Genomic DNA, 12940 nt, shown 5'->3' with positions numbered 1-12940 from the left:
CGTCTTGCATGCAGATAGAGTGTAAACATGGAAGGTCTCAGTTTGGACTGTACCGTGTGTCCATCTACACAACTGCATACATGGACTGTACTGTGTGTCCATCTACACAACAGCATACTGGGCATGCTCACACACTTAGCTGTTGCAAAGGGCTGTCGTGCATGCAGATGGAGTGTACACACAGAAGGGCACAGTACAGAAGGGCACAGTAAGGTATAACTGTCCTCACGCACAGGGCGGTCACACACATGCAGTGACCTGTACACACTCATCTGTGCAGAGTACACGTGTACTTACAGGGATTCAACAGGTGTTATGCATTACAACGATACCAGTATACATGAACAGGTCAGCTCAAGACATACCACAGCCCTTACACAGCTGTGACACATGACTGTTGCTGTACACCAATGAACACATGTCTGGATATGTCATACATGTGATTGTGTGGATGTGTGCATGGACTGCACACACAACACATACATACATAGCATAGCCTTTGATGTACCCCGTGCATAACAGTGGCCTAAGCAATGCTACACAATCAAATGGAAGGTGGGTCCATGTCTGTTGAATGCTCACACTACAGGGGGTAGCAATGTTGACTGGGACACATACCCTTGTACTGGTCGCCTGTGACACCCATGATATCATACCACAGTCCATGTGTTATGTATGTCAACACACATGTCCAACAATAGCAATGCATACAAACATGGCAACAGGAGACACATGTGACATCTGTACTGTGCATGCAGCAACCATGCATGTGCAGTGGCCAATGTCCATAACATAGTTGCACCTAACTACGATATGCAGTCGCAATGCAGCCCCATCATTGACACCTGTATACGGTGACATACAAACAGCACGTATGGAAGGATGTGTGTACATAAAATGGTGAACCACCTGTGTAGATGTATGTGTGCAGGGGGTGGCTCACAGTTGTGTCGCACACCATCCTATCATGCCATGTGCAGACAGTACGCTATGTCACTGTTACGTCAGGTGTTACTAACTATATGTCACATGGCTCCTGTAACACCTACAACCTCCTGTGTGCATATAGCAGCACAATTGCCAGACATAGCATTTGTACACATAATGCAATCAATACCGCTGTATGTCTATCAAACGTGTCATCATAATGGCAGGTGTATCATTCCCAGCACTGCCATGTGTGTCCGAATGTGTGACTAGAGATGCCACATATTGTGGGGATTATGTCCCAGTTGTTACACATCCCTGTACACCGTTGTAGAGATCTGTACATACGTCAGTGTGGGAAGCATGATGTCGGCCGGTGTGGTGCATCACACACGTCGGCTGTCCGTATACACATGTGTGGTCACCACAGTATGTGTGTGTATGTATGTATGTCTGGTGCTTGGTGTGAGGGTGTATGATAATATACAGTGAGAAATGATCACTAACCCCACGTGGTGACTAACCTGTAATGGTGATGCAGTGCACTACCCTGTTGATGCCATAGGTCCCAGCCATACTGGCTACATGTGCATGTTCCTTCTCTGTGACATGTCGTGTGGGTGCATAGTACTGTGAGGGTGATGACCACATAGGCAAGGGCCCCCACCTCAACACTATGGGGTGTGCGTTATAGTGGTGTACACCCCGTGAATGTGGCCATGTTCCCGTACTGTTACAGGGTCCTACTGCTACACAGTGTGGCCTCCAGCTACCAAGTGACACCTCACATCATCATTGGCCAGACCGCTGTGTACAACCCCTGCACCATGTCACCATACCTGTAATGTGTCCTGCTATGTATGTCACGTCTCTGTCCACTGTAGCCTGTGCCACTGACCACATGCATCAGGTGCAGTATATGTGCGGACATCTGTGTCATGTTGGTGTTTCCAACAGTCAGGTTGAGGGTACATGTAGCATGCTGATATTGCCAGACGTGCCTGTGAGTAATCCACAGTTACACGTGGGGGACTGCAAACACTGCTACCTGTAGGCACATGCAAGTACACCATAGGAGGGAACCAGGGTATCACTACCAACATGGTGCTACAGATGTAACCGAGACACATGCCGTGAACACATCACAATGCATGCTGCACCTGAACTACATGGTATGACCGGTGCATGTCGACAGTACACAACCTATGTCACATACATATCTCTCAGTATTCACACACAACCACTGCAGCATACACATCCCTCACTATGCATACACAGGTAATATTACATACACCTCTCACTTTTCTGTTCACCCTGTGCATCAGAATATTTGAGCATATCCCTGCACCAATGGTGTGGATGACAGAGATGCGGCACAGGCTTCATCATATGCACAGGGTGATATGTTTGCCAGGGGCATAGGCTGCACCAATGGATGACATCATGTGTGTGTGTAAGGGCCGGTGATTTGATTGGACATGTCTGTTCAGAATGCATGTGGATGTTGTGGAGCCCTACAGTTGTGTTTGCTGTTTGCGTGTATGTGTGTACACAGTTCTGCCATTTGTGAGGCCTACACAGGGTATAATTGACAGCTCCAGATTGTACAGACCAGGTTGTACAGCTCACTGTGTCTGTCCATGGCCACGTGACCTGTGCCTGCCTGGGGTTACACGGACACTACCAGGTGGAGGTACAGATTGGCTACTGTCCGACGACACATGTCTACTGGAACTGTGTCCCCACTGAGAATGTCCAGGGCCACGTCCATGTGGCCTGCTGTGTCCTGGTGTGGACAGCGCAGCACCAGCTGCACTGCTACTGCTACCGGCACTATGTGAGCGGACATGTGAGGTGGCACGCTCACGTCGACCGACACTAGGTGGTGTTGCTGGCCTACGTCCACATGGCCTACGCCTCACTCCTACCAGATGTTCCAGAACAGACAGCTCACGCTCGCGGATTGCCATGCCATGGTCAAGGATTCCGACCATGTCACCCAATCGCCTATCCAGAACATCAGCAATCTGCTGTTGAGCATTTGCCAATGCCTGGATGTTGTCATTTAGGGTACGGATAGCAGCCCTCTGCAGCCTCTGCCCTTCTCTGTTCTGCCATTCAGCACGTGCCTGTTCCGCCATTACAGTCTGCAACATGCGTCTGGTGATACCAGCTGCTGCGCTCTGTCCTGCAGGTGCATGTCTGCCAGAGGTCCTCCTACGAGCAGCATCGGCCACATGCCTGTGTGGCACATCTGCAGTCATTACACTTACACCATGGTGTGGAGACACACCTTCTGTAGCCACCACACATTCCTGTTCCATGCTAACAGACGCTGACTGTCCTTCCTTTATGGCCACTGGTGATGTGGTATGTGTTGGCAGCAGAACTGTGTGCGGGGAAGAGGGGGACATAGCTGGGATGGTATCCATTGGCACAGATTCAGCCCCTGACAACCCTGCCTGTACCTCATGCATATGTTCATCACCGCTAGTATCTGTGGGGACACTAACATCAGATGGACCACAGGAGGGTAACGCACCTACATCACCTGTGAATGCAAAGAAATACTGTAAAGTATAATAGACACAGACACAGACACACACAGACACAGACACACACAGACACAGACACAGACACACACACACACACACACACACACACACACACACACACACACACACACACACACACACACACACACACACACACACACACACACACACACACACACACACACACACACACACCATGCATGTGATTTGACAGATGGCATGCAGCATGCCTGTGATACAGCAGAGGGCATGCAGCTCAGACATTAATAGTGTTAGTAAGCATACCTCCCTGGGGTGCACACTACAGCAAGCAGGTGTCATATCAGTAGCCATGCAGTTCACACAATCATGGTAGTATGCATGCATCCCCATGATACACCATGTGGCCCAGAACAGGATAACAGTACACATGGCTGACGTGACCTTGACATGTAATCTGCTGACATGTGCATTAACATGCATACGTGTCTGACACAATGGTGTCCTGACACATATACAGCATCATAATGGGCTTCACATTGCAGTGTTGTCTGTATGCCCTACAGATAGAATGCATGTTTAGCAAATGTGCATGAGCATGGGAGGGTAGTATGAGCCATCTACACTGCTATACAGTGTGAAGTACAGACACTGTGCCATTGCATGGCATCATGAGGCATCTATATTGCTGTAGAATGCATAATATGTACACATTGCATAGCCATAACTGCATGCTATGACACAGTTGTGATGTTCAACAGATCTTATATGGTACACTTCAGTGACACCTCCAGTAGCTGTGCACAGGCTTTTAGGATGTCCAGTGTACCACATCAAGTGTATAATCAGTCAACTAAGGCTATAATTGGACCATGTGTGCACAATGTGCAACAGGGTGTATACACATCCCATCTACTGTGTGGCTACATGTCTCTGGCCATCCCCCATGGCCATGTGTGCAGATGTGTTGGCCAAATGTGTGTGATGGCCTTCTATCTCACATGTCTGTGTTGTCCCATATGACATACACCCATAGATGTCAGATATGTCACAATCCACAGGGCTATGCAGACAACGGGTTGTATGTTTGGTATGTGGGGTATAGGTCATGCGATAGTGTGACAATATTACAGACAAAACACTACGTGTCTGGGACATGTCAGGTGGCACATCACAATGTGTGCACCCAGTGCAGGGGCATATGACACAATGGTGACATCTGTGGGCTGCCCATATCACAGCTCACTGTGTGGTACTGTATGCATTCCACACATGTTGTTCTAATGCATACTACATATGCCTCCATTGTAGAACACCTCCACCGTTGTATGCACAGCTGACCACACATGTTGTAATGACAAGTACTGTGGTTTCAAGTCAGTGTATCATTTTGTTTGTATATATTGCACATGTATGGCCTGTGCGAATGATGGGTGATGTGACCTGGATATCGTGACTGGAACAAACATCAACTATGTAAGTGTTAACTGGCCACATGGCAGATAGATCTACACTGTAACATGCCTGATACTGATGACAGTCTCACCTGCAATGGACTCATGTCTGTGCAGCACACCAGAGGTATATATATATATAGGGGTGACATAGCAGTATGAACATTATCCATGACTGTATGACAGCCACAGGGTGCACTGTGCATGTTAACAGATTCACCTGTGTAATAGCATATAGTATGCACATGTGTGCATACACAGAGTAGCATACTATAGTATGCAGCATGTGTGTCCACATACCTTGCATATGTTGTTACTTTACATAATGTACAGTGACACATGCAACTAAATGGGATATAATAGCCATATGTGCAGTACTGACTTACCAGGCAACTCCAGGCTCATTGGTTGGGAGACACCCACCTCCATGATGGCAGTTAGTGCTTGTGGATGCTGTTCCCTGGGTGTCCCCAGACTGGCCAGTAGCTCCTCGGTATGTGTGAGTGGGGGCTGGGTTGGCGGCCCACCACCTGTTCCACCTTGTTCACTGGCGATTGCAGTGGCATGCTGTTTTGCATGTCATATCAAGTCCATGCAGTGTCTGCGCACCTGCTGGTAGGTGCGGTTATGGCCACCCACATCGTTCGCCCTCCTGCTTAGATCCTGCCACAGGTCATCCCGCTGCTGGGCATGCTGTGGCACATGGCTGAACAACAAGTCATAGTTCTCATGGAGCTGTGGGATGAGGACATCATCCTCCTGGTGGCTGTATGCTGGAAGGCGTGTACGGGGCATTATCTGTAAGACATAATGATGGTGACAGGTCACGGTTTCAGAGATGTACAGAGATACTGCTGCACATACATTTCTATGACATCTACTACATCTGCACAGTTATCTTTGCAAAGCATAATGACACTGACATGACTGACATGTTTGTGTCACACACGTCACACCCATTATGCATTAGATATCATCACCATATATGTGTGTCACCTCATTACAGTGTTCATACTCCATGTGAATGCTGTCTTGCTGTGGGCATATCTATTTGCCTGCACTTGTGTTCTTCCCTATCTGCACATGCCTGGATGTGTCCACGGTAATGCTGTTGACCTTGATGCTGTGTATATGTCACATATCAACACAGACACAGCCGTAATGGACTTGAGCAGTGACAATGCACACATACGTATGGACACCTGTACATGCATGTGTTTTGCCATATACATCTACACAGCACTGTACAACTGTTCAACATCCTGCCACGGATCGCCTGTGTTGCACATGTGATAGACATGGGACAATGGCTAGTCAGACATCATTCGCAGGGATGGTTATCAACCATAGCATGTGCGGCAAGGTTTCCAAGCTGTAACAGACAGCCATTATGCCACCGCAAGGTGCATCAGTGCCACATTACTGATCCAGTCAGTTGATAGTACATCTACCATGCGGACATCACACCATGTATGACTGGGATGACATGTGCAGCTTTGATGGACAGAGTTGCATGGTATGGTGGGAGTATGTCACATATATGGTGCAGGGATCTGTCCAGCCTGTGGCAATCCTAGTATTAGGACAGTGGCTGTCCATGACATATGTCTTACAGATCAGGATATGGACATGTAGCATGTCCATCATCATGGTGTAGCAAATGTCTTTCTGCAAGGTAGACAGCATGCTGCATAGTGGAGGTGAGGATTGTGAAGGCTGGTATCGCCCATCCACGCATGGCCATTACCCCTTAAAGGTGGTATGTGATCCAATATTGGTCACCACAGTGCTGTATATGCCTGTCCAGTGATCTCCGTGCTCATGGATGGCACCCTGACATGACATGGGTACCTCATATGACTACCTAAGGGGCCTGGAGACATCACCAAGTCAAAGGGTGCACTGCACAGCACCATCCCTTACACAGTGTCCATAATGTTGACCACAGCCTAGGTAGTAGTTAATGGGTACAGGGATGTTCACCTAGCAGTGACAATGCTGGTATCATCCATCAGACTATGCACATATGTCACACACCTCACCCACATAGCCCATTCTGTATGTTGTTCACAACACTGACACAGCTATACTAATAGGTCATGGCCATTCACAGCCTTACATACACAGATGCCTAACATTTGTCTGTGTGGTATGGGCTACAATGAGGGTGGAGTACAACACATTAATTCTGTTCTACTGTAGCTGGCACTGGTGTGATATGCACATCACTCTTGCACCTTTTGTAGTTGTGAGTCTGTCAACAGGCCACTGGTGGAACACTCCTGTGACATACAAAGGTATTTGTAATCAAATATCTGTGCTGTCTTGTACATCTGTACTGCCAATATCTACAGTGATAATGGTTCATGGACATGCACACCATACACAGCAGGGTTATAGTGCGGTGCCACCCATAATGACTGTCATCACCACTTGTGGGTTGATATTATCCAACACCCTATCTGTATTGTATGGTCATGCTAGGCACTTGTTCAGAACTTGTGAGCATGTCATGAGCTACTGATTAATATAGCACCCATTCCACACCATTTCCCATGGGTACACTGTCTGTCCTACACTTCCCAGCTTGCTTATGGTACAACAGCTGTTGTACACACGTAACGCACATATCCTGTGGGACATGGTTGTATATACAGGCATGTCCAACTGTCACTTACCAGTGCTACTGCCTGTCTATATGATGGATATGTCATACATGTGGCAATAGAACAATTGTCTCATGTACACATTCAATGCTCACCTCCCAACATATGACACTACAGCCTGTGGGGGATGCACTTCTGCAGCCGTGCTGGGGGCACAGCTCTCAAGTGCATCTCATTATGAGGAACGTACCTCATTTGGGGTCTTAAAAAGTGCATGTTCCTCAAGGTTCCACATTGAAAGGGTCTGTCACACATTCATTGTTGGAAATTGTTTAACTGCTAGCCATGGCTAAATAGATGGGAATCATATTAATTCATTAGAATATCTTTGTTATACGTAAAACCAGCCTATTTTAGCCATCATATGCCCTTCCTAGTTGAAGCTGTTAGTAAGCCAGTAGTAAGTGTTCCACATTTTGCCCATTTGTCACACATTATGAGGGCTAATGTTCCTCATTTTGGGGACAGGAGGTTGACAGCTATGGCTGGGGGTAATGTGATCAACAACCCTGACTGCACCTGACAGTCATGTGGGGATGTGTAACATTCACAACACATCCCACCCATCATATAGTCTCACATGATCTCCACCACAGGCCACACCTACGAGGACAACTTGTGCAGTACGTCTCCATACTCTGTGTAGGCACCAGAGGTAGCCCCCATCATGGAAAACAACATCACCAACTTATAGTCCACAGACTCATGTGTGCCCATCACATACAGCCAATAGGGAGTTATAACATTCACAACACACCAGTCATAGGTGACTCTGTAGGGAGTCAAACTGCAGTTCCACACAGCAGGCTACACAAGGCGATAGTCGCTTACATCTTGCTGTCGGGTAACTGGTTCTGCAACATAACCTATGCACCCATGCCACACCTCACCAGGTATGATGTGACTGTCATTCTCCATGTTAGTGTGACTGCCCTGAGATGCCACTTCACAGACTATGTGTGCAGGGACATGCAATAGCTCACCAGTCTTATAGCCCTGAGGGTGTGGGCCAAGCCCTGGGGAGCATTATGCATTCGTCCGGACATGATACCACTGTACAATGACCGACTGTGTCACTTCAACAGTTGCCTATGCTCCTATTGTCATTCCACAGGCATCTGGTATCTGTCCGCTTTGACTGACCTGGTCAAACACAATGCTGTGGCACAGATGACTTGCACCTGTCAGCCCTGAGAGTACAGCTCACATGTAAGGCTCTTGCTGCTTCTATACTGCCTGTCTTGCACAGTTTCCAATAACAGTCACAGGCAGAACGGGAACTGGCAAGCACGACATGGGGTCATGTGACACAATGCTTGCATCTTCCTCTGTGATGCACGCAGGCAAGGCACACCTAATAATGCACCACTCCAATATCTCTGCAGTGACTGGGACCTGCCTCTAGGCTCTGCAGACCACACCTGCAATGACAGGTTACAGACAGACCATACCTTTCAGGCACATACCTGGACCGACACACCCACAGCTGAGGGGTTCCCATATCCCACTATGTTGTGCACACATCCTGGCTAGTTACTTAGCACAATGCATCGGAGGTGCTCCACGTGCAACTAACTGTGTCTGGGACCGCTATACACATTGTAACAAGCTACAGATTCAACATCATACCCCACGGTTAACATACCTCATTTGTTGGTATATTGGACAGTGGGGCACAGACAGCTACTACTGATGTGTGACTGACACTACCCCACACTTAACTGGGATAGCCACTCATGTACTGACACATCCATGAGTCATAACCTCCACTCAGCTGGATCAACCCATACACACCACCTCCAAGACCAAAATTAACCTTGACATGAATACTACCACCATGTGACTGGTGTTACAGACCTGGGGTTATCCCCTCATTGGTGGATTCCGAACATATGCTAATCAACCTTGTTAGACACATCCCGGCACCACACCCATCACAGCATACACAGTACATGAGTACTACAACACCTACTACAGACGTCTTCTGATAGCAGTTGTTAACGTCATGACACCCGTGCAGATGGACGATGCACATACAAATGCTGAAACATACCCCAGTGCACTTCATTAGCATGTACACAACTGCATGGATCATGCTATTCCACACAGAGCCATGATGGTACACACCAGATAACAGACGCCACTCTGGTGGTCATGTTCCATGGACATATGATGTACAACAACAGGTGTAGGCTGTTGCACAGTGGTGTACATTCCCATGGGTGGGGTAGCTCACTGGTCAGCCTTGGTAGGGCCAGAGGATCCCTCATCACATACTCCAAGACTAGCTACGTAAACATTACTGCAACACATTCCGGGGTGTACCACCAGGCATTATGGTGGTATGTCAGTAGTTGATGGCAACACCCACATCTGCTGTCACATACAACAGTCACTCAGGAACATTACAGACCCAGGTGATGTTGGCAACATGCTGGAGGATGGATTCAATGCTAACATTACACCCTCTCACTCACTACAGGGCCACAATCCATACAGGAACATTGTGGTGTCCCTGCGGTCACACCTACACAGTACTAACCTGCATTCTATATGTCCTGGGACACTGGCCCCATGTCACCTTCCAATTTCCCAGGCTGTGATGTCCACAAACCTCTGAATGACATGTCTCCCCACTAGGCCACCATATTCAGTAATAGCCTTGTTTCAGACATTGTAGCCCCTGAATGGCACACAGCAGCATTTATCAAACTACACACAGGTGGCACCACAATGCACGAGTGGGACTATAGTCCTACACACCTGACTGGACTGTTCTGCATGGCTATGGGGCACATCATCAAGGACGTCATTCACAGAGACATTGTTGGGCTCCCGTCCTTTGATGCCACCCGGGTTGGGCTTGTTAGGGCCAGAGCATGGCCCCTACACCTGGTGGACTCCTTTCATACAGTTACCAGGGCAGTTGCTGATGGTACGGGAGTCCATAGATTCTACATTGTCCTCTCATTGCCTTTCAGCACCATTCACCATTCTGGTATTGACAGCATACACATCCACCTGCACATCGTACCCTATGTCTCAGGATGTTATGCATTGTGGCTCATGAACAGGACACACACAGTGAGGCCAGCATACCATAGTACCTACTGCATTTCAGTTACATTTGGCATACCACAGTCCTCAGTCATAGGGCCCCTCATGTTCAGTATATGCTTCCCTGCGGTACAGGCTAGCACAGGGGACTTTCCCTGCCTAGCTTTACAAACCCCTGCATACAAAGTGCCATGATTGCTCCACCAGCTGATACTGACTCCATCCATATGGGTGTCACTGTGACAGATACCTGATATGACTATCATGGCGTCAAGCTGCATGACACAAGGTGCATAAACATCACCTTTGCATTACACCATTCACCCACTGACTATCACATGGGTGGTAGTCCCCTACATAAATATCATATTGTACATGTTTGCAGTACACACATATGTCACACCCACTCCTGCGGTTACCGTATTGCCACTGTGGCGTGGATATCCTTCTACGTGGCCACACTTATCTGTACTGGGTATGTAGCTGGTACATAGGCACCCATTGTACCTCTGAACTCAAGACTTCTACACACATTCAAGGGTACACCACCCCATTTAGGGTGTAACTTACACAACAGCTACAGCTTTACATACCACAACATTAACACGCCATGACGTTTACTGAGCTTCGACAGTTTAAGTATGTGGCTGCACTACGGACACCACATCTGTACACATTTGCATACTACATACTCAGGGGTGACCTCTGCTGATCAGACAGGGCCCATGTCCACAACAATATTAATGGATATACTCCTCATACACGACATAAGCAAAAGCCACTGTGAGCAACATGCTCATGGATATGTGCACACACGCCACAATGAGTGGAATGTGCTTGAGGGTTACATTCCCAAACCGGACACTCACCATGCTTTGGAACATGAGTCCTATGTACATCACGCAGGGACACTCAGTAGCAGTGTTCATGTGATACTTCCCTTGGTGGTTGGGAGACACATGTAGGCCTGGGATCACTGCAGTGGCTGTACTGTGCAGAGGTACAGGTGACACATGGCTCTGCTGTTCACAGGATACTACCCTAGAGAGGTGCCACTGGTGTGAACACTGTAGTTGTGCTTACACATGGACTTGCCAGACTGCATAGTACCTCACTATGCACCTGTGAAGCTATTACATGTCCTTTGTGCATGGTTACTTGGTAGCCCTTCCATTTAGATTAGCTATCATGCTATTACAATGTCCCATGCCTATAAGCCATATGTATCCTGTTATTGTACATGCCACTAGACGATACCTTTGGTATGCATGATATGCCTGTTATGCTGTGTAGAATATCTGTCATATCTACCTACAATACTATACATTACACATATTTCACATAGTATCCCATAATGCAAAGCCTACTTGCACAGCGGGACCACCTTAGATATGTCATTGACGTTATATGCCCATACACATGCGTGCTGTGACAGTATATCAACATATACTATCCCCTGCTATGGCACATACTTGTTGGACATAACCTACCACTGACGGCGGGTTGTATGACATTGTTCTGTTTAAAGCCCTCATGTAGCATCCCTTGGGGTGTCTGTGATGTGTACCTTGTGGCCCACTGCTGGACGCACAGTTTCTACAAGCATTAGTATGCTCAGCAAGACATCACTACATAAATACCTTTTCCCACTTTATGCATTGCGGACACGTTTAATTAATGCAAGCCAGGCTATACATACAGTAAAACTAATTAATACAGATCATGATATACATAACCTTACATATCGGATGTTCTACATACCTTGTTATCATTACGGAGTTTCGACTCTATCTCTCTCACAGTGTTTCAACTGGTATTTGGTATGAGCATACGGTTTGAATGTCTGGCAAGTCATCCTTATATACGTCGATACCTGTAACATGTGGTTTCATCCCGCCAATTGGTTTCCTGAGTGACTAATTACTTGCATATCAGCTGTGCAGCTACTACATTCACCAATTACGTGGCAACAGTGGGGTATAATTGAATTCTCCACTTGGGTGTTGCCTATTTGTCCTACCTTCGGGGAAACAGCATGTATTGTGTTTTGTTATGTGTAATTGCAACTGCTATGCATGGAGACAAGTATACTTTGGATTCATGTCCCCCGTGGATTGCGTGTGACAGCTAGAGTATGTGGTTCAACATGTGGGTGTACCTGTCATCCCAACGTCTGAAAACGGACCATTGCAAACAAAACCTGTAACATCCCCGTTTGCTCCATTATACAATGCCTGCAATTTTGCATGATGCCTTTAATTGTGTCTCTCACATGGTATGTTGAGGGTTCTGCAGATGTAAT

This window comes from Protopterus annectens, chromosome 5.part1 (assembly GCF_019279795.1).
Source record: "Protopterus annectens isolate FY-2018-M chromosome 5.part1, PAN1.0, whole genome shotgun sequence".
In the NCBI taxonomy this organism is placed as follows: domain Eukaryota; kingdom Metazoa; phylum Chordata; order Ceratodontiformes; family Protopteridae; genus Protopterus; species Protopterus annectens.
This window is presented reverse-complemented; position numbering follows the sequence as displayed.